This window comes from Schistocerca gregaria, chromosome 1 (genome assembly GCF_023897955.1).
Source record: "Schistocerca gregaria isolate iqSchGreg1 chromosome 1, iqSchGreg1.2, whole genome shotgun sequence".
NCBI classification, from domain to species: Eukaryota; Metazoa; Arthropoda; class Insecta; order Orthoptera; family Acrididae; genus Schistocerca; species Schistocerca gregaria.
In genome coordinates, this window is record NC_064920.1 from 306,418,246 (window position 1) to 306,442,942 (window position 24,697).

Consider the following 24,697-nt stretch of genomic DNA (forward strand, 5'->3'; position numbering starts at 1 on the left):
ATTTCATTAAAGCAGACCATACTCCTCCAACACAATCTGCTTGTCACACAGATTAGGGTACATATCAGGGCCCAGATACAGTTTCTTGCCGATGACAAATGCTGCCCTGCAAAGCTGGTCGACTTTGCAGCTCGATAGTGTTCCCACACAACTTGCCTACATCCCATGAGCCGGGAAAAAAATAGTTTTTGCCCTATCACCACTCCTGTTAGAGCTAGGAGGTTATAAACATCACAGTGCTGATACTCAACAGGCCTGCTGCTTCTATGCCACATCTAGCTGAAATTTATCCAGGGGTTTGGGAGGACATCCCAGACATACAAACATACACTGTTGTTGTGGTCTTCAGTCCTGAGACTGGTTTGATGCAGCTCTCCATGCTACTCTATCCTGTGCAAGCTTCTTCATCTCCTAGTACCTACTGCAACCTACGTCCTTCTGAATCTGCTTAGTGTAGTCATCTCTTGGACTCCCTCTACGATTTTTACCCTCCAAGCTGCCCTCCAACACTAAATTGGTGATCCCTTGATGCCTCAGAACATGTCCTACCAACCGATCCCTTCTTCTGGTCAAGTTGTGACACAAACTTCTCTTCTCCCCAATCCTGTTCAATACTTCCTCATTAGTTATGTGATCTACCCATCTAATCTTCAGCATTCTTCTGTAGCACCACATTTCGAAAGCTTCTATTCTCTTCTTGTCCAAACTATTTATCGTCCATGTTTCACTTCCATACATGGCTACACTCCATACAAATACTTTCAGAAATGACTACCTGACACTTAAATCTATACTCGGTGTTAACAAATTTCACTTCTTCAGAAACGCATTCCTTGCCATTGCCAGTCTACATTTTATATCCTCTCTACTTCGACCATCATCAGTTATTTTGCTCCCAAAATAGAAAAACTCCTTTACTACTTTAAGTGTCTCATTTACAAATCTAATTCCCCCAGCATCACCCGACTTAATTCGACTACATTCCATTATCCTCATTTTGCTTTTGTTGATGTTCATCTTATATTCTCCTTTCAAGACACTATCCATTCCGTTCAACTGCTCTTCCAAGTCCTTTGCTGTCTCTGACAGAATTACGATGTCATCGGCGAACCTCAACATTTTGATTTCTTCTCCATGGATTTTAATACTTACTCCGAATTTTTCTTTTGTTTCCTTCACTGCTTGCTCAATATACAGATTGAATAACATCGGGGAGAGGCTACAACCCTGTCTCACTCCCTTCCCAACCACTGCTTCCCTTTCATGTCCCTCGACTCTTATAACTGCCATCTGGTTTCTGTACAAATTGTAAATAGCTTTTCGCTCCCTGTATTTTACCCCTGCTACCTTCAGAATTTGACAGAGAGTATTCCAATCAACATTGTCAAAAGCTTTCGTTAAGTCGACAAATGCTAGAAACGTAGGTTTGCCCTTCCTTAATCTAGCTTCTAAGATAAGTCGTAGGGTCAGTATTGCCTCACGTGTTCCAACATTTCTACGGAATCCAAACTGATCTTCCCCGAGGTCGGCTTCTACTAGTTTTTCCATTCTTCTGTAAAGAATTCGCGTTAGTATTTTGCAGCTGTGACTTATTAAACTGATAGTTCGGTAATTTTCACATGTGTCAACACCTGCTTTCTTTGGGATTGGAATTATTATATTCTTCTTGAAGTCTGAGGGTATTTCGCCTGTCTCATACATCTTGCTCACCAGATGGTACAGTTTTGTCAGGACTGGCTCTCCCAAGGCCGTCAGTAGTTCCAATGGAATGTTGTCTACTCCGGGGGCCTTGTTTAGACTCAGGTCTTTCAGTGCTCTGTCAAATTGTTCACGCAGTATCGTATTTCCCATTTCATCTTCATCTACATCCTCTTCCATTTCCATAATATTGTCCTCAAGTACATCGCCCTTGTATAGACCCCCTATATACTCCTTCCACCTTTCTGCTTTCCCTTCTTTGCTGAGCCCTTGATGTTCATACAAGTGGTTCTCTTATCTCCAAAGGTCTCTTTAATTTTCCTGTAGGCAGTATCTACCTTACCCCTAGTGAGATAAGCCTCTACATCCTTACATTTGTCCTCTAGAAACATACACTATGCTTCATGTATGTATGACAGACTGGCGACTTGCCTCAGTTTCATATGGTTAGCACTAAGTATCTATGGCCAAGCGACTTGGGTCTCATAGTGCAAATTTAGTTTAGGACTGTTGTGTAGAGTTAAAATTGAGATGATAACGTTAGGAAACTAAATACCACCACCTTCAGCTTAAATTATTTATGCAGAGAATAGCAGAAAGTACCAGGAGGTATGAACGTCGTCTGTTCCGTACTCAGATTTGGACTGATTCCTCAGGGCAACCATCAGGGCTGTGAGCAACCATGCCACGCAATCTGTCTGACTAGCACCAGTATCCAAATCCCTACAGAAGTTCTTCATATTAGCCCAAACATACAGACAGACATACTGTGCACCAAACGGTGTTATTTTTCATATCCACTTGATAATAAAAATGGCATCTTTAATTAGGAAAATCTTATGACCACTACGACAGAATACATACTTTTCAGTTTTACAGATTCCATCCGAGATGGATGACACGTGACATTTTACAGCTGATTCTAAATACACAACTGCGTATGTATCATGGGAAGAATAACTCCTTAAAAGCCTCTATATTTGCTGAAATTAGTTTAACATCGTCCTCACGGTCCCTATGAGAGCAGCACAAAGAGGGCTGGAGAACATGAATGTCTCAATATTCTTCGCAAAATATTCGTTCTTGACGCTTTGTCAGCAGGCATTCGCGTTTGCCAGTTCAGTTTTTGCATCATTTTCGTGATAATCTCCTGTGAGTCTAAAAATGTGGGACTGTTTGTAGTACCTCAGCATTCACTGTCCACATACTATTTTATACGGATTCCACAGAGCAATACTCTAAGATCAGATGGATACGTGTTTTTTAAGTAGGATAATCGGTTCACTGATTACATTTTCTCAGTATCGTTTAAATGAACCAAGTCTGACACTTGCTTTACCGACGACTGAGTGTACATCGTTATTTCATTTCATTTAATAACCATACAAAACGATACACGCAGATAATTGCATGGGTTGGCAGACTGTGTGACTCAGTGTTATTTACAGTATGCAATACCACTTTTCTGCTTTTTGAAATCTTTGCATCACGCTGAAACGTTATCAAGATCATTCTGGATGTTTGTGCAGCTTATTTAAGATAGTACTTCACTGTAGATGACAGAATCATTTGCATAATGCCTGTGACAACTATCGGTATTGGCAGAGAGATAACTTACGTATCACGTGAACAGCAGGGGTTCTAACATGCTTCCTCTAGTCACGCACGATGTTGCTTCTACATCTACTGATTACTCTTCATCAAAGGTAACATGCTGCGTCCTCCCTATCAAAATATCCTCAATCCAATCACAAATTCTGTTTGATGCTTGACATAGCGCGCCCCCCTCCGCCCCCCCCCCCCCTCCCCCGTAGGCGTTGGCTAGGATAGATATCGGGGAAAACATCAGACAACGCCCGAAGGCCAGTGCTTTCAATAAGTGGAAGCTGTGTGGGGGGTGGGGGGGGGGTAAGGGCAGGCACCGTCTTTCTAATAAAAGCTCTTTTTTACTTTTAAAATTTTACAACTCTGTTAACCTTGTTTTAAAATAGTGACTGAAAATTCGTTATCATGAACAATAAGATCCTCAATATAGTTTCTTAATGAAAATTCCTGAAGTATTTTAACAGATCAAAGAACACCTCTCAGAATCAATTTGCCACGCTTAAAACTCAAAATCCCATTCCAAGCAACGGAAAAAATTCAAATTGCATAATGCAAGGTTAAATAAAAGATTCTAACGCCACATGGCAATACCAAAAGTTTCGTAGATATGACCTGAGACCTCTAAAGGCAATAAAATATTGATCAATAAATTTTTAATTAAAATAGTTGAAAGCAATAAAATCTGATTACTATTAACGTACACTCAAACCCCGTACCCTATACGATGCGCACCCTTATCACAAAATAATTTCCTTCCTTTTAAACCGAGCGAGGTGACGCAGTGGTTAGCACACTGGACTCGCATTCGGGAGGACGACGGTTCAATCCCGTCTCCGGCCATCCTGATTTAGGTTTTCCGTGATTTCCCTAAATCGTTTCAGGCAAATGCCGGGATGGTTCCTTTGAAAGGGCACGGCCGATTTCCTTTCCAATCCTTCCGTAACCCGAGCTTGCGCTCCGTCTCTAATGACCTCGTTGTCGACGGGACGTTAAACACTAACCACCACCACCTTCCTTTTAAACATTATACACCATAAACATCCTTACATGTGACGCATATAAATGTTATAATTAACCAGGACTATAAAACTTTTCCTTTCAAAATCAAACACACAAATCAACTCTTAATCTTAGTGGTTACATCCGTTAAAAAAATATACAGGATACAATTTTTGATTTCGTCGTGGTCATGCGCTGTTGTGGCGGCGCGGGATTAGACGAGCGGTCTAAGGCGCTGCAGTCGTAGACTGTGCGGCTGGTACCGACAGAGGTTCGAGTCCTCCCTCGGGCATGGGTGTGTGTGTTTGTCCTTAGGATAATTTAGGTTAAGTAGTGTGTAAGCTTAGGGGCTGATGATCCTAGCAGTGAAGACCCATAAGATTTCACACACATTTGAACATCTGAACATGCGCTGTTGTGCACCGTGCTGTCCTTCAGGATCATATGCGGCACGAGAAATATTTTCCACGATGGATAAAACGTTAACAGGGCGCAACCAACTTACACAACTCGAATACTAGGATTATACGTCGGTGTGTATGCCGCTCACAAATCTTAAAACGTACGAGGGAGTAGATGTGGTACTACTAAACACTTCGACTACACCGCACCGCATCAAACAGCAGTACGGTGTGGTAGACTAGAGACAAATCAACAGCTGTTGCAAGGCAACCTCAGCAAGACAGTAACAAAATATTTGAGGCTTTAAACTCTTGGGAGGGCCACACCAAACCACAGAATGATGTCCCAAGCTAAATTATGAAAGTACTATCAGCGATTTCGTCACGACAAGTAGAACCTTAAAATACCATAAGAAGTGAACTGCAATTAACACAGTTCATAAGCATCCGACTGAAAAGCTCCACAGTCAATCTTTCCCTTACTACAAATACTTAACAGTACCTCCAAAGTTCACTCACCGAACACTGCCAGAGTGTCAGTCAGTTACTCGTTATAAATGCAGATAAGTTTAATACACTGGGAGCCGAATTGGGTTGCTTAGTAAGACAAGCAATGATTCGGTCTTTTTTTTTACAGGAACCAAACATGTCTGATATATTATCTCAACACTAGTATATTCTGCTTGCCTTTCATAAGCATAACTACTGAAATTTTGTTAACAGTATGTACTGCAAACTGTTTGCATCCCTCACACTCATGATGTTTAAGTACAACAACAAGTTTTTCATGGGATTCAGAAGTTACAATAGTGTTCTTAATAGTTCCAACTAGCTCAAAATTTGTTGACAGATCGCATTCAGTTTTTAGCAGTGTTATCTCTAAGACAATGAGTAATTTTAATTTTATATTGGAATCCACAAATAGAAAACATATTTGATTGAAAGAGGTTACAGAAAATATTAAACTAGTTATTATGACATTGTGTAAATTTAATTTATACTTTGGTTCATAGGTCGTCTCAGACCCTGCAAGTCTGTCAGCTGTGTTAGCCCACCTCGAAGTCACTCACATTCGCCTGAATGGTTGCAGCGAAAGTGGGAGCAGACGCACGTTGCGCCATCGGCCACGGTGAATCGGGTGAATGATGAAACAACGAAGAGGCACCCAAGTTTACGGCCTTTATGTCTTACACCCGTAGGATTGTTCGCATTCCACGGAAATACGGTATAAAGTGTGCTGTTCGACCAGTATCTAAGGTTAGGAGTATTTTATGATCTTCAAAGAACGATCTTGGTTTGCGTAAGTAGGTGTCTGCCCTATCCCAGGCAGTTGTGGTACGTCATACACCCTTCAGCTCATCAGATACTGCAGTACGCTATCTTAGCACAGCCATTCTAGTATAAAACACAACAGAAAAGATTACACCGTGCACGTCAGCTATGGGGATAGTATTACTAAGGACGCAATTGAGATTAAATTCGCAAATGACCTTGAACTCCTGCATTCTCACTGGTCAAACGACAGAGGTAATGCTATTTGCTTACCAGCTGGTAGTTAATATTCACTATCAATAAAATCTGATGGCGCTCATCTTTAATTCTGTGGTGGCGCTAGTTGTTTCCAATTTGTGTATGTTGCCTTTCTGCCTAGGCCATATTATGGTTTAAATAGTAACCTCGCTTACCGAGGGTTTGAATTTCCTTGTACAGCACTCTGTCGTTGCAAATCTGTCTCCAAAATAATGTAGTGTTCGGAGAGCCGTCTATAACACATGCATAAAAGAAGTTGAAACAACTATCTTGCTGAACATAGCTGTTTCATCACTAACCGAACGATAAGAAAAAGAATGCAAGAAAAAGAAATGGCGACTGCGACTTGGGTATATGTCTAAAAGTTTGGGCAGGAATCGGCACAACACGCAAAATCTCACTCACCCCGTTGTTACCAAATGTAGAATGCAGCTCATTATCTAGGCATACTGTGGTTCTATTTTTCGAATACAAAACATTATCAATCAAAACGAGGCGCACCGAAGCAAGAAGAGCATTAATTATTAAGAGAAATCTTTTAACATCGAACATAATTTTGAGTCTTGGGAAATATTTTATTAAGGTATTTGGTGTGTATTCTGGGATGGAAGTGAAACGTGGACGATAAACACATCAGACAAGAGTAAAGAAATTCATGAAATGTACTGTACAGAATAGGTGTGAAGACTGAATGCCTAGATCGGACAACTAATGAATACGTACTGAATCGAACACAGAAGAATAGAAATTTATATCACAAATTCGATAAGAAAGTAACCGTTTGATACAACACACCAGAAAGCATCAAGGAATCGTGAATTTGGTAATGTTGGGAACTAAGAGACATTAAAAATTGTAGAGGTAGACCAAGGCTTAACTTCAGATACAAGGAAACGTAGGTTGCAGCAGTTGTGAAGAGGCTTGCAAGGAGGCTGCATCAAAACAATCTTCAGACTGAAGACAACAGCATCAACAATAACAATCTTTTCGTTTCAATAGCGTTTATCTTACTTATTACAGAATGCACTTTTTCATAATTTGGCAGTTTATATTTTGTTATTTAACTTTGGAGCCAGATACTCTAAGGGAGGGAAGTCATACGTTCCATCTGTCACTGAATCATGTAAACTTCTCCTGAGTGTTATCGTATTTTATATGTTTGTGCATCATATTCTCCAAGTCAGTATTTGGGGATCAGTCTAGTGTATGTCTAATCCAATGTGGGAAGTCTCCGAAAAACCACACTCAAGCTGCCTGTTGTACCAGCTCACGTTCATTAATCCACCACAGCGACTGATCCAGGTCTGACTCACTTCTCTGTGTTGCAATCTACCATGCTGTTCATTATGCTATGGGATTGATTTCAACCAAATCTGGCATGGAAACAGTCAGCCTTGTGAGTATCAGCATATTGGGTTTATAACCTACCAGCTGTAATAGGGCGAAAATAGAGGCAAAAATGTGCTTTTCCACACCTGACATGTCGGTTCCGCTGTGTAATGGGCATGTTGTGTGGGAATGGTATTGGCCTGCCAAATCAACATGCTATGCAGGGCACCCTATATGTCAGGCGCAAGAAACAGATACTTGGGCTTCAACATGCAGGTTGCCATGCATATAGGTATGTTGTCCAGGGATAATATCGGCCTTTTGTATTTATCTGTTTTGCACATTGCCCTGCACATTTGAGACAATTTAAGAATTTTCAATTATGTAGGCTTCCATGGCCAGAGTCAGTTGACATAAAAGTTTTCTGCGTATGGTACTGTGTCATAATGTATAGAACTACTGCTGCTTTTTCTCCAGCAGCACTAGTTTTATACATTATGACGTGGTACCATACCAAGAAAACTTTTATGTCGAAAGGATTTCCAATTCCCTGGTGTGTAGACTGCGTGGCATGTCGTGGGGATATTATCAGCCTGCTCTACTAACTGTATTGTAAGGGCTTCACATGCCAGCGAGCATGACTGGGGACAGGTTGAGATGAATAGGGAAGAGGGATGGATAGAGTGAGGGGGAGGAAGAAATGTACAGAGAGAGGTGGAGGTGGAGGGGGAGAAACATGAGGCAGGTGGAAGGCGTAAAACGGCTGTGGGCAGTTGGAAAAGGAAGACAGGTGAGGCAGAGTTAGAAAAAAGGGAGAGGACAAGGTCAGAGAGTGAAGGTTGAGGAAAAGGACAATTAGAGGGAGAGGAGGAGATGACGAGACAGAGAGAATGAGGAGAAGGAGACAGACAGATAGAGGATGAAGTGGACAGACAGAGGGAGGAAGAGGTGCACAAAGAGGGGTAGGGGGTATATGTTCAATACACGTGTAGCGCATATAGGTGGGTAAAGCCAAGAGGAAAGCGCTTACACACTACTGGCCATTAAAATTGCTATACCAAGGAGAAATGCAGATGATAAACGGGTATTCATTGGACAAATATACTATACTAAAACTGACATGTGATTACACTTTCACGCAATTTGAGTGCATAGATCCTGAGAAATCAGTACCGAGAACAACCACCCATGGCCGTGAAACGGCCTTGATACGCCTGGGCATTGAGTCAGAGCTTGGATGGCGTGTACACGCACAGCAGCCCATGCAGCTTAAACACTATACCACAGTTCATCAGGAGTAGTGACTGGCATATTGTGACGAGCCAGTTGCTCGGCCACCACTGACCAGACGTTTTCAGCTGGTGAGAGATCTGGCCAGGGCAGCAGTCGAACATTTTCTGTGACCAAACTGCCCCGTACAGGACTTGCGACATGCGGTCGTGCATTATCCTGCTGAAATGTAGGGTTTCGCAGGGATCGAATGAAGGGTAGAGCCAAGGGTAGTAACACATCTGAATTGTAATGTCCACTGTTCAAAGTGCCGTCAATGCGAACAAGAGGTGACGTGTAACCACTGACACCCCATACCATCACGCCGGGTGATACGCCAGTATGGCGATGACGAATACACGCTTCCAATGTGCATTCACCGTGATGTCGCCAAACACGGATGCGACCATCGTGATGCTGTAAACAGAACCTGCATTCATCCGAAAAAAATGACGTTTTGCCATTCGTGCACCCAGGTTCGTGGTTGAGTAGACCATCGCAGGCGCTCCTGTCTGTGATGCAGCGTCAAGGGTAACCGCAGCCATGGTCTCCGAGCTGATAGTCCATGCTGCTGCAAACGTCGTCGAACTGTTCGTGCAGATGGGTGTTGTCTTGTAAACGTCCCCATCTATTGACTCAGAGATCGAGACGTGGCTGCGCGATCCGTTAGAGGCATGCGGATAAGATGCCTCTCATCTCGACTGCTAGTAATACGAGGCCGTTGGGATCCAACACGGCGTTCCGTATTACCCTCCTGAACCCACCGATTCCATATTCTGTGAACAGTCATTGAATCTCGAGAAACGTGGGCAGCAATGTCGCGATACGATAAACCGCAATCGCGATAGGCTACAATCCTACCTTTATCAAAGATCGGAAACGTAATGGGACGTATATCTCCTCCTTACACGAGGCATCACAACAGCGTTTCACCAGGCAACGCCAGTCAACTGCTGTTTGTGTATGAGAAATCGGTTGGAAACTTTCCTCATGCCAGCACGTTGTAGGTGTCGCCACCGGCGCAAACCTTGTGTGAATGCTCTGAAAAGCTAATCACTTGCATATCACAGCATCTTCTTCCTGTCGGTTAAATTTCGCCTCTGTAGCACGTCATCTTCGTGGTGTAGCAATTTTAGTGGCGAGTAGTGTAATAACAACAAATAGCGGTCAGATGACACAACGTGGGGAGAAGTCGGGTGCGGCGCTGTGTCGTGGCAGGTGGCTCGGCCTGTGGCTGGGCACAAAGGCGGCTGGCGCCCGGCCGGCGGCGTCGTGCGTGCGCCGGTCACGAGCGGACCGCCAGATACGAGTAGCACGCGCGCCGGTCTTCTTATTGGGCGCCACTCGGAGAAACGGCCCGGCGATTGCGTTAGCAGCCCAGCCCCGCTCCGCTCGCAGCGAATCTGTCGGCTCGTTCAGCTGCCGCTCCGCACCACTTCCTCCGAGTAATTTCGCGTAATTCTTCCGACGGTCACACACCGTAGCGCTCACGTCACGTACCTATCGACGCTCTCTCGTTCACGTATCGACAGCAGCTCCAGCAGACAGGTGCCGGTAACAGTGACGTCATTTACCTACCGTCATCCACAAGTAAAAGCAAGCAGGTCTAAGCCTACAATCACGATGCAAGGACCAGTTGTATGACGTATGAAGAGAATATCGTCCACAAATTGTTCTAACTTATCATACAATATTTCAGTTATCCAAATTATAGTCTCTTAGTGAGTTGAATATAATTACAAAATAGAAAGATTGACAACCTCCCGTAACTTATAATTTTCTTCAATCGAAAAAGATAATAAAAGAGCATATCCTACAAAGTTCCTATATAATGCTAACTGTAATCTCTTACAGATCGTCTTCAGTGATATTTCAACTTTATCTCGTAGAAAAGAGACACTAGAATCGTGGTGGCAGGAGCATAGGGCAAAAACCAGTGAGGGCTACAAACGAGAGACAAGCAGAAAAGCAAATAAGTCTGTTAACAGTCACCTGAAGATGAATTTATAAGAAATTCGAGCAGACAATGGTTTGATTTACGTAAACATTTTAAAATCATATTTGTGGGTGGTTGCTGTTCCAAATTATAAACATTACTACAGTTTAACCTCTTCCCACATTCTCTTTTCTGTTCTTTTTTTTCATGTTCAAAGTAAATCGAAAACTCAATCAATTGTTGGTTGTTATGAAAAACACGTACGTTTAAGTTGTAAACGATAAGATGTATAATCAAATGTGAGAAAGGGTATCTATGAGACACAGGAGAAAAGTGCCGACATGCTTCTAAAGTCTTATTCTTGAACGGAGTCTTCTTTTAGTGAAATACATTTCCTCCCACGTTTTCCCGGTAAAAGTGTGTAATAGGATAAAACGATATTTATAAATGCTTTACTGTGCTTCTCGTCAGAGTAATAGTCGACAACTCATTAAAAACCGGTCGATATGTTTAGACTATTTTTCAGCTTATCTGACCCGAAAGGCTCGCTTTCGGAATTTAAAAAAAAATGTGCTTGAAACGATTTTTCTCAAAACATTACAGCGAAATTGTGCGAAGTAAACAAGCTTTATAATACCACTAATGCTTACTACGGCGCTGTTCAAAAGGAAGTAGGAAGATTGGAGTTTGATGTCCCGGTCAATAGAGACGTTGCACAACCTCAGGTTGCGAAAGAAATCGACTGTGCCCTTTTCAAAGCAACTATCTCGGCCTTTGCTGGAGCCATTTAGGAAAATCGCGGTAAACGACCAGGAATTTGAATCTAAGCAAATCCATTGACACTGCAGTAGGATGGCTTGTTGCCCATCCTGCTGGGAAAGTGCTTCTTCATCCGAAACATAGTTATGGAGATCAAGCAAAGAAAGTGTTACCAGCGTGTCAGCAAAATATTTAGAGTTTACCGTCACCTCGTTAACGTGTTCAGCTTCAAAACAGTAAGGTCCGCATATTGCCCGAGATGAGGCTGCGCACGAGACAGTGGCTTATTCTGAATGGAGAGGGGTTTACTAGAGACGATGTGGGTTTTCATCAGACTAATATCGAAAGTCCTTTTAGTGAATACAACCATAAGTTGAGAACTCTGTCCATTTTGTTCAACACCACTTAACATCTTTCGCAAAGGCGTACGTGGCTGCGCTAATCCTGAGGTTGGAAGGCTTGCGCAAGCTGCATCCTGCATGGACGGTAGTGGAGATCATTCTTCTAAATCCTTCTCGCTGATCACCTGCTGAGACTGAGTTCTGTGCTGTCTCGTCCAGCTGACTGTCGTGCATTACTATGTAAAGTTTCACCATACGATCAACACTGTCTTTGCCCACATTGAATGAGGGTGTCAGCACGTTCCAAAATTGCTTGAGTCACGGCTTTGTGCGCTCTGCCGTCGCTCGGGAGATCGGATAGGTTTATGCGGCCTCGTTTCGATGATGACAGACGCCTCTCTTCACTGCCAGGTCCCTGTAGACATTCTTCAATCGCCTGTGAATATCTGTGATGCTCTGGTTTTCCGGGAAAAGAAGCTGCTTGGAACGCACCCCCTTTACAGAAGCTACTTTGGAGCCTACGTATAGCGCGCCACCTATCCTAACTTTATGAAACTACAGGGAATGCAGCGGGAATATTCCAAGACGTCTCATAACTATTTCCGCATCTTTTCGAACTGAATTTGGACGAGAAAACTAACGTGTTACATTACTTATCGAATGCTTCTCGTACTTCTGTCTGCTGCCAAATGTACTTTTATTGTCTGTAGGCAGTCTACCATATAGTTCTGTAGTCGCGCACTTCACACTTTTCTGAACTAAACTTGAATTCTATGGAGCATGAGTTACGGCTACATTACAAACGAAAAAGATACCTCTGAATGAAGGATAGGGTGTAAGAGGTCGCCTCTAGTCTGCTCAGAAATGTTTTTTCACTATGATTCTATCGCAGGAGCCGCTCTTTCCAAATAAAGAAAATCGATAGCGACTACTCGATTTATTTGAAATCGACTTCTTCAGCTGAAAACTGCTTTCACAATTAATAAAATATTCCGGGCTATTATGATGTGGTCGAAGGGATTTCACTTTAAAACCCGACGTTTCGTCCCCAGCTGCGGAGGACATTTTCAAGGAGGATCGTAGCTTTGTTGAAAGTTTGATTCACGCCCTGGCTCGCGACTGACTACAGCAAAATTGTGCCTCCGCGTAGTGGCGTGACGTCACATGTTTTGAATACGCGAGCGCAACTGGCCGTTGTCGACTGCCGTCGTCCGCTGTCACTATCATCCCATGGTGGAAGACTGGTACACATCTTTTTCAAAACCGGAACACAAATTTCATTCAATTTCACCCCCTCCTCCTTCCTACTAAAATTCCTGGGGTGTTTCACAATCTCTATGACTTCTCTGTACAGCCTTCCGTGGTATCCGTTTGTGGCTGCCCAGTATCTGAGTCCGGCCAGAATGAATGTGGTGGTCTCTTGGCTGTAAACCATGTTCCGCAACAGCTGATATGTCAATCTCCCCTCTTCTGCAATTGACCTTGTCCTTTTCGACTCGTTTTTTGACAGTTCTTCTTGTAGCACCCACGTACACCAACCCTCAACTACACGGGATGCTATAAATTCCAGCTTTTTCCAGTGATGGGCGAGCATCCTTGGCCGAGTTTACGTGATCTGATATCTTCCGCGTGGGTATGTAAATTACCGCGATGTTCCGCTGGCTCATGATTTTTCCTATGCGGTCGGTCAAATCGTTAATGAATGGCAAGAAAACTTTCGATTTCACCGGCGCTTGAGCATCAGTAAGATTTCTACGCGGTGATCTTGAAGGTCTTTTCACCTCAGCGAACGAATAACCATTCTTGAGCAATGCAGTGGTGAGATGTTTTAATTCTGCGTCAAGCAACTCTGGTTCGCTGATTTTCCTAGCTCTATTCGCCAACGTTTTTATGACGCCTCGCTTTTGTTGTGGGTGGTGGTTTGAATCTTGAAAAAGTCATCCGCAGATGGGGACGAAACGTCGGGTTTTAAAGTGAAATCCCTTCGACCACGGCATAATAGACCCGAATATTTTATTAATTGTGACAAATCTGGCCGTAAAAGTTTAGATTTTACGAAAACTGCTTTGTAAACTATAACCTAAAGTTCTGCGTAATAAAAGTTCTGATGTAAAATAACAGACACCGCTTGAAATTATCCGCTCCTTTCAATAAAGATCTTTTTACATGTTTTTCCTTTTTCTCTTTTACAAATCGTCAGCAGCTTTATTAACACAAATTGGAAGTCAGAACTGCCTCTTATTCACAGTGACGTAATAGTTTTTATGGTGATGGGTGGGGAGGGGTTATTTTGGGGTTATTGCTGTGTACCTTATCTGTAATATAGTCCCACAAAAAGGAGTCTCATGTGTTTAAGATCCGGAGATTATGGCAGCCAATCGTCGGCCTATACCAGTGACCTCTGGGTACCCCAGAGCCAGAATGCGATCCCCAGAGTGCTCCTACAGGACAAACACTCTGCTGCGTAGATGTGGTTGAGCTCCGCATATCTTGTCAAATTCAGGGTTACTCTGGGTAATGAGGATCAAATCATCTTCCAGAACCTCCACGTACCGATCGGTAATCCCCGTGCCATCAAGGAATATTGCACCGATTACCGATTATTCCGTGATTGGAAACTGCACACCACATAGTCACCAGTTGAGGGTGAAGAGACTTCTCGATCACGAAATGCGGATTCTGAGTGCCCTAAATGCGCCAATTTTGCTTATTGACGAACCCATACAAATTGTAGTGGGCTTGTCACTAAACCAAGCGCACATGCGCATACTAATTCCTGCCATGCACCGCACGCAACCAACGTACAATTTGAACATCCTAATGCAAACCGTTCAGAGGTTATGACAATTTTTTTTTTCATATACGTCAATAACTGTCACCCTGCCTGATTTACACGCGAGCAGAGTGGCACTTGGTGAGGAATTCTTAATATAATTTGGATGCACTGAATTATCTGTATGATTGGCAACCAAAAGAACTTGAAATTACATCCAACTTAATCTGATTCATACAACATGTAGTAATTCTGGTGCAGGGCTTGTTTGACATCATAGGAATGACTTCACAAGGCACCAAGGAAACAATTACCTCAACTTGGCAGCTTCAGCATTTGTGGTGACGCAACTGACACGATATCGATAAATGCAGCTAGCAGAAGCTTTGACAACTGCAGATGTGCACGTTTTCAGGATGGCACTGTGCTGTTTTTACCTAGGGTGAAGACATGACAACACTGTGACAGATTTTTCAAGGCATCATATTCGTGCCATAGTTTTTGACTACAGCCCCGTAATCGTGGACAACTAACAAGCATGTGATAAATATATACACAGGAATCGTGTATTGTTGGTGGGAGCGCGCCTTTTTCTAACTAAACTAAACAATAAACCGCGTGTCAGGAGCACAGTTGATGCGGCGAGATGGGGTGAGGGTCAACTGACAACGGAGAGCGGTGCCTGCACTGGTGAGAAGAGTCTGCAGCTGCCTCACTGACCTTGCGGCTCGCAGCGGCGCGGCCTCTGACGTCACCCGCACTTTCCGAACGTCTCGGAGACGGGCCGGGGGTCACCTGCAAACACAACAGGCGAAGCCGTTAGAAGCCAACCGGCAGCGACAGTCTGCAGCCTCATGTCATTCATTCAGCACTCAGTCATCCTGCATGATCACTCATAGCACAAATATAAATATAACACACTGAGCGCATACAGCCTGTACATTGGAACTTTCTGGTAACTTCAATTAAAATTGCGCAATCAAGCAGCCTTAAAGTATGTAGACAGCAGTAGCATCGTCTATTATGCCATTTATTTTTGATAATTACATCTCTATAGCACAGTTAAATGGATTTATAGGGTGTAATGGGTACAAGTGTACATACTTCTATTTGTGGCTGAGGACGCTGTACTGTATCAACATTTACGTTGCAGACAAATCATTAAATCTATTAAAGGCGTGTGTTTGTACTTGTGGCAAGAGCAAGCATTAATGTTTATTTTTCCCTAGGCAGCACGCCGGGTGTTAAAGGATGGATGCTTGGACGCAAAATGGTTTATCTGTACCACTAATCATAGTCCACTTAGTCGTACATTTACGACCATCCAGAAAACATCAGGCTGAAGACAGTTCGACACAGAGAAAAAACAACCAACACACTGATCTGCGTATATGTTAAGGTACCATCTGCTCTTATGTTCATTACACCCTGTGAACAGAAGTAGATCCTGTAACTACGGTTTGAAAACCTGCGTTTTATCAGTAAGGCTCTTCATTTCTTTTGGAAACCTTTTGAAAGCCTATGTTGACTAGTGCAACCTTCCTTGAACGGCAATTAAGGGCATGTTAGTAAAGTAAAAATGAAGCCTCACTCCTATGCGCAGCGAACATACGCCATGTGATCAAAAGTATGCGGACACCTGGCTGAAAATGACTTACAAGTTCGTGGTACCCTCCACCGGTAATGCTGGAATTCAATATGATGTTGGCCCATCCTTAGCCTTGATGACAGCTTCCACTCTCGCAGGTATACATTCAGTCAGGAAGGTTTCTTGGGGAATGGCAGCCCATTCTTCACGGAATGCTGTACTGAGGAGAAGTATCGATGTCGGTCGGTGAGGCCTGGCACGAAGTCGCCGTTGCAAAACATCCCAAAGGTGTTTTAAAGAATTCAGATCAGGACTCTGTGCAGGCCAGTCCATTACAGGTTGTCATTGTTGTGTAACCACACCGCCAGAGGCCGTGCATTATGAACAGGTGCTTAAAACACCAATGTAGGTCTGTGCTGTGATAGTGCCACGTGAAACAACACGGGGTGCAAGCCCCCTCCATGGAAAACACGACCACACCATAACACCACCGCCTCCGAATTTTACTGTTGGTACTACACACGCTGAAAGATGACGTTCACCCCGCATTCGCCATATCCACACCTGCCATCGGATCACCACATTGTGTACCGTGATTCGGCACTCAAAAAAATGTTCAAATGTGTGTGAAATCCTATGGGACTTAACTGCTAAGGTCATCAGTCCCTAAGCTTATACACTACTTAACCTAAATTATCCTAAGGACAAAAACACACAGACATGCCCGAGGGAGGACTCGAACCTCTGTCGGGACCAGACGCACAGTCTACGACTGCAGCGCCTTAGATCGCTCGGCTAATCCCGCGCGACGATCCGTCAGTCCATACAACGTTTCTACACTGTTCAATCGTCCATTGTTTACGCTCCTTACATCAAGGGAGGTGTCGTTTGGCTTTTACCAGTGTCATGTGTGGCTTAAGAGCAGCCGCTCGACCATGAAATGAAAGTTTTCTCACGTCCTGCATAACTGTCATAGTACTTGCAGTGGATCCTGAAGCAGTTTGTAATTCCTGAGTGATGGTCTGGATAGATATCAGCCTATTACACATTACATCTCTCTCCAGCTGTCGGCGGTCTCTGTTAGTCAACAAACGTGGTCGGCTTGTACGCTTTTGTGCTGAATGTGTCTCTTCACGTTTCCACTTCAATATCACATCGGAAACAGTGGACCTAGGGATATTTAGGAAATCAGGCGGACTGACGTACGACACAAGTGACACGCAATCAACTGACCAAGTTAGACGTCCGTGAGTTCCCCGGAGCGCCCCATTCTGCTCTCTCACGATGTCTAATGACCACTGAGGTCACTGATATGGAGTACCTGGCGTTAGGTGGCAGCACAATGCACATAATATGAAAAACGTATGTTTTTGGAGTGTCCGGATACTTTCGATCACATAGCGTATGCTGCCAATTACTTTTGCCAAGAACAAGCTATACAAGCTAGCAGCTGACGTGTCCACACCTCGTTAAACAGTGGCCAATTGATGTTCACCAACTGATGTTCATTAGTTATCTCCATGTACGGTCCCAATGGCTAAGTTTTGAAGTTAGTATGAGGGAGTACTGAAAAGTAATGACTCCGAATAATATCGGTTGAGGTTTTACATGTCACGCATATTACTCAGTCGACTTTCCCGCTTCGCTGATGCATCTTGCAGCGCTCCGCCGCTTGAGGGCTCTGAATTGTGTGTATGTACCATGGCAACGCGTAACGTAGTTATGTCGGTGCATGAGAAACCCTCAGAAAACTGAAAGCAAGAATACTAAGAGTTCGTCCTCTGTTTCAGCGTGACACTGCCAGACCACACACGAGCGCTGTGATGTCTGCACTATCATCGATCGTCCTCCATACACTCCCGACTTGGCCGCACCCATTTTCATCAGTTTCCAAAATGGAAACAAATCATTCGAGGACAGCACATTGATAGTGATGAAGCGGTTCAAGCACAGGTGAGGTCGTGGCTCAGGTATCAAAAACGATCTCTCACCGGGAGAAATGTGTTCGTCACCAGGGTGACTATGTTGAGAAATAAATATGTAGGCTAATAAAAATGTAGAATGTTAATTAAGTTTGTTCTATTCAAAAAGGCTTAAGAGTTTTCAGCTAAAAATGCTAAGGCACAACTTTTCAGCACGCCCTCGTTCATTATTCCTGCTTGAACTAAACTCAAATTATAATTCATATCTCATCCAAGCACGCGAAGTTAACAAGATTCACATCACCGCTGATTCTTACCTTAACAGTTAGTAGCAGGCATCATTATGCAAGAGGTTTCGAACAAGTGTCTTCCACGAAACCTTACCCGACACCCTCGCCGTCACAAACTTTGTTTCTTCTGTTGTTCCAATCGTGCCATCACTGTCTGAGAGTTGAGCGTTAGCCAATGTAGAATGATGTATAAGAAACTGATACAGATTAGTTGGAAACCAAAGCCATAACGTTCGCATACAGCATTAGTACTGTGCTGCTTCACACAATCCCGTCAATTAAATGTCCAGGCGTAGCGCTGCACAGCAATATGAAATACAGTGAGGATGTAAGGATCGTAGCAGGGAATGAGAATCGTCGAATCCGGTTTATTGGGAGAATTTTAAGAAAGTGTGGTTCATCTGTAAAGCAGACTGCATATTGGATAATAGTGCGACCCGTTCTTGAGTACCTGTTGAAGTGTTTGGGACCCGCACCAGGTCGGATTAAAGGAAGATGTCGTAGCAATTCAGAGCGTTCTACCAGCGTTGTTACCGGTAGGTGCGAACAACAGGCAATTATTAGACAAATACTTGGGGAAAAATGGGAATCCCTTGAGGGAAGACGACGTTTTTGTGGAGGAACACTGTTGAGAAAATTTAGAGAACTGGCATTTGAAGCTGAAAGCAGAACTATCCTACTGCCGCCAACGTACTTTCGCGTAAGGACCACGAAGATAAAATCAGAGACACATAGACATATAGACAGTCGTTTTACCCTCCCTCTATTTGCTAGTGAGAAGGGAAGGAAAGCTACTAGTAATAGTGTAGGGAATCCTCCGCCGCGCACCGTACTGTAACTTGCAGAGTATCTATGTAAATGTACATGTAAAGCTGGATATAATGTAGAGTCAACTTAGTTGAAAACCAAGAAAAGCTCCCCTGCTTGACATTATTTGGCTTATTATTCAGTCGGCGGACTGAAACTCTTAACAGTTGTTATTGTCACCCGTAAATCAAACCGTTTTAAAGTAATCTGCTCTAGTGGAAAGGAAATATTAAATGCAAATAAGGAAACGAAACGTTCCTGGTAGGAAACCTTGATGGACACCCCTTCAGTACACTATCTCAGTCGGAGTTGTACATTTCCTGGTATGCAGGAGAGTATCAAGTCAAGATTTTTTGTCCTTGGATGATGTTTGTACACAGGGATTCCTAGTTGCAAATTTTACACCCGACCACTCCTTACAATACCTCGAAGTTAACGCTTAATGAAACTCCAATAGCATCTGCAAACGATAATGGTACTAGTATGTGAAACGTCCTGTTACACCCGCAGGACAGGACAGATACTTAGATTGCGGAAAGGGACCAAATCAGAGGATGTCAGTTACACTCGAACATATAGCTTTATTATTTGATCAAACATTACAAGAGCCCAAAGAAAATAAAAATTAAACACACTGCTCTAATCTTTGGGACTTAATTACCGGCTGAAAGCCACTATAATTTTAAAACGGCTGAAGACCAATAAATTAAAAGGTAAGCATAACCAGAAATTTAAAAGGCAAGCCTTATCTTAAAACAGTTCTTTAGTTAGACTGAAGTAAACAAGTTAAATTCATATTGGCTCAAGGCATAACACTTAAAAACCCATAACATTAATCTTTTTAAACCAATGGCCTTAAGTGAAACACTTCTCTAATTTAGGCTGAAGGCCTTAAGAGCAAACAACTCAAACTCAAAATCGGCTGAAGGGCGAATACTTAAAATTCAACAACATTAAAATTTTTAATATGCCAAAGGGCTTACGTGAAACACTACTTTTAACTAGGCTGAAGACCTTAAGAACAAAACAACTCTAAACAAAAATCGGCTAGAAGCCATACAAGTACAGACGACAAGAACAAATTAAAAAAGAAATAGCGCAGTACACCCACGGGCGCTCAGATGTTCAAGGGTCGGCCTGGAATTCACTTACGCTAGTTTAGGTGAGACAGGCAGATTGCCCAACCATTTTCAATCCGCTGTGAACCCAATCGACAGACAGTCAACAGTCCAATGATCAACATCAGCTCCGCTCCACACTTGCACCAAAACTCAAACGATGCTAACAGCGGAGACTGGGACAACAACCAGAATGGATCACAGACAATCCACAAGCGATGGATGACCCAAATTCACGTCGTCTAACCAGACGACCGACCAAACGGCCAAGCAAGGTCGTTGCCACTCTAAACGTGTGTCGGCAATCGTCGGGCGAGTGATGGCTATCCTCGCCTCTCTGGCGCTGCATGCCCCACTGGTGCTACAACGCGACTGCGCCAACCGACCAACTGCTACACATCTGCACGGAGACAGCACTAAAATAACTGGGCAGTGAACATCACAGGCCACATACAATTTCACAAGAAGAAAGCGACCAATGCTAAAAGCAGTGACTATGCAATCACCAGGACGAACCACGAGCTGATACACACACCGCCAACCCATAAGTGACTGGCGAGCAAATACATATCGTCCAGTAAGACGACCAACGGACGTTCAACCAAGACCGTCCCCAGCCATGTGTGCCGGCAACGTCGAGCTATCCGAAACTCACTGCCGCTCCAACCTGACCGAACTCCTGTCGCGTCCCAACTGTCCGACCTGCCAGGTCCGACCTCCACTGCTGGCGCGTTCTGCTGACTTCATTGCCCGGTCCGAACTGCAGTGCTGACGCGTTAGAACTCTTTGGATGACACACGATGACCAGGAAGTAATTTCAGTCCAGGAAAGATAATACGGCAGGGCCTAAATCGATAAGCGCTGCTGCTTCCGCTCACGGGCAGGCAAGGGAGCAACTCAGAGACACCAGTAATTCTAAATTAACATAACGAGGTGGCAGTGCGGTAAAAACAGGGTGTTTTATAAGAGATGGCACTAACAAGAGCCATGCACGGCTCAGTATGCACGTAGTGTTCATCGTAAGTGTGTCCTCAACCTGAAGGTTGGTCTGAAGATCACAGCGCTAGGTCTGGTTCAATTGGAGCTGTTTTGCATATGCCTTTCTGAAATATTTGAAATGAATTTATTTACCAAGGCAGTTTGAAATAGACTCCGAATATCGCTTTATCTAGGCACTTTTTACACAAAGCGGATAACTGTCAGAAGTGAAAGTCGCGGTAAATAAGTACAAGCCGTGATTGACACGGGGCTCAACCCGGTACCCTAGAATTTCTAGTCTGGCACTTACATACTGAGCCGGCCGTTGTGCCCGAGCGGTTCTAGGCGCTCTAGTCTCGAACCGCACGACCGCTACGGTCGCAGACTCAAATCCTGCCTCGCGCACGGATGTGTGTGATGTCCTTAGGTTAGTTAGGTTTAAGTAGCTCGAAGTTCTAGGGGACTGATGACTTCAGATGTTTAGTCCCATAGTGCTTAGAGCCATTTTTTTGAACTTACGCACTGAGCCAAAAGTCCGTGGAAGGTGCACCATGAACATTACATTGGCGTTCGACCTATGACCGCAATTACCAGCGTATTTGAAGCGTTCTGACGCACAGTAACGAGTGTGTACGCCAGAAGGCGGGTGACGGGGCGCTGTGCAGTGGCGCTGGGTAGTGTACCACGTGATACTGTAGCCAATAGCATCGTTCCATAGCGCCTGGCTGTGGAGCGCACTTCATAGTAGATGTTGAACATTGAGCGATGATTTCCATGTCAGTTTAGGCATGTTGACAGTACTTATCCCCAACAGTGTTAATTATGCTTGGCACAAAGTAAAAACCACAGGTTATATGTTAAGAAGCGACATCGAGAATCTTCCAGGCTTATAAATTGTATTAGAGAAAGCCAGTAGCAAAACTAATGGCACACAACTGACGTTTACAGAGCGACCTATGCAAGCAACTTAGACTGGCCTGCACGTCACCTTATTTGAAGCAATTGCGAACTTAGCCTCCATCTTGGCAGTGTCATGTTGGCTGATGATACTAGTCGTCTGTTAGCAGGAAAGATGTGGCTTCTCTTCTTCTTTTTTGTCATACAACATCATATGCTGCTGCTAGTACCGATTCGTTATTTATTTCCCGCACCTCGTGTTTCGGGATATAATACCCATTACGACGTGTGATTTCCTTTTAATAAGTTTCCTAAGCGTGAAGCGCATATTTGTAATTACCGATGTATCTTTCCCTACAGATTCTGGCGAATATGTTTATAACTTTTACTTTTTGTTATTATATTCTGACTATAATGACATTTGACGTGTTTCACGCTAGTAAGCGCTGTCTTCCTCATTTATCAAAGAGTTATATCTACATAGGTCGTTGATATTTGTAGAAAATGTTAACGATAGCAGACGTAAAAATTTTAAGATGTGACTCAAAAGCTTAACGATCGTTGCTTTTGAGGAGAATAGCATATGTCGTCTGAGTTATTTGTTCTAGTCTTATGTTGTATTTGCGTGGCTTTGAGAAGTTCTAATGGATGTCAAAGTGTCACGATTTAGGCAATATTGCGTTAAGTTATTTGTTTCTTGGAAGAGAACAATTATCAGAACTCTTAACATAAATTCATTTATGTACATTATTCATACAATTGAGTAACGTACAAGACACCACGACCCGGTGTTAAACTGCTGCTACTGTATAAAAACAAATGTAACTTCTAATTAAATTTTCCTCCAGACATTACTGTATAATAAGCAAAAGTATTGTCTGTTACAGTCACAGACTTTCAGTAGGTGGTCACAAAATGAAAATATTGGCGGAATTACGTTGGCCATAAGTCTTCTTTTTATCATTTGTTACATTCAAAAATCTGTCTGCAAAATTAGAAGAGTACATATAACAAATATTAGTAGGCTATCACTTACCTACCCTCATATAGTTTATCCATCATTGTGTTAGTTCCTTGTTTTACACAGGAATTTTGTTCAAAAAAATTAAAACCTGCTTAACTGCATACGTCCCTATTGTAGTTATTCTTTAGCCCTTAATTTTACTCTGGACACACAGATGTATTGTCGATACGCTGACATACACACACACACACACACACACACACGCACATACACACACACACACACACACACACACACACTTACACTCGAAGTGCAGCAGAAAGGTATACTTTAATTGTCATTTGCCTGGCATTGTAGATTGCTATGACGATCCAGAAAAATACAATACAGGAAAATCGCAAATACGATGGCTACTTATAAGAAATGTGAGAAATGAAAACTTATGGATAGTTTTGAAACATACCCAAGTAAAATATTCCAACTATTTCCGCCCGGACCAAACCAAACGAACAACATGGTACTATGCGTTATTGGTTCTAACCTCACTGACCACATTTTTTTACCGTTACAGAGTAAAACTATCACATGGGACAACAGTTTCATGACATGTAAAAAGACTTTTTGTAGTTGGTAGAAATGTTCTATCGGCAGTCTGCTTTCGCTTGGCTCATTTAAAGATCTACAGATCGAGATCTGTAGATAGCGTTTTTTTAGGTAGATGTGGCTTTCTGTCGGACATGTGTAGCAGAATAGAACCGCTCGTAATGAAGGAGCTAGTGCATTTGTATTTTCACAGAATAAACATAAGCAGTGGGACATTTACATCACAAGTGCCGAAGTATCAATAATAATAATAACGAAGAAGAAGAATGACAATAATAATAATAAATTGACCGCCGGCCGGAGTGGCCGAGCGGTTCTAGGCGCTACAGTCTGGAACCGCTACGGTCGCAGGTTCGAATCCTGCCTCTGGCATGGGTGTGTGTGATGTCCTTAGGTTAGTTAGGTTTAAGTAGTTTTAACCATTTTTTGTCAGTGACGCAATAGGCTTTTTGGGAAAGAGTTTCCATCACCTAACTCTCCTCCCCCCTCCACCCAGGCTGATACGACAGCACTTGCTCGATTTATAACATAACAATAACAATAATAATAATAAACTGACGGCTGGCCGGAGTGGCCGAGCGGTTCTAGGCGCTACAGTCTGGAACCGCTCGACCGCTACGGTCGCAGGTTCGAATCCTGCCTCTGGCATGGGTGTGTGTGATGTCCTTAGGTTAGTTATGTTTAAGTAGTTCTAACCATTTTTTTTGTCAGTGACGCAATAGGCTTTTTGGGAAAGAGTTTCCATCACCTAACTCTCCTCCCCCCTCCACCCAGGCTGATACGACAGCACTTGCTCGATTTATTGTCCGGGACCTTCTTTAAAGAACATTTTGAACCAATTCAAGTATCTCAGTCGAAGTAGGAAGTACGAGGACAGAATGCATCGATTC

The 24,697-nt window shown here is 43.3% G+C and overlaps 1 protein-coding gene across 5 annotated transcripts in view; it reads right to left on the reverse strand.

Annotated features, from left to right (window-relative positions):
• The window catches only part of LOC126342775 (leucine zipper putative tumor suppressor 2-like), a 1,028,822-nt gene that overhangs the window by 601,566 nt on the left and 402,559 nt on the right, over positions 1-24,697 (reverse strand). For all 5 annotated transcript variants that reach the window (XM_050001884.1, XM_050001885.1, XM_050001887.1 and 2 more), the window contains exon 3: positions 15,361-15,435. The gene's annotated coding sequence lies outside the window, so the exon portion shown is untranslated. The remainder of the gene's footprint in view (positions 1-15,360; positions 15,436-24,697) is intronic.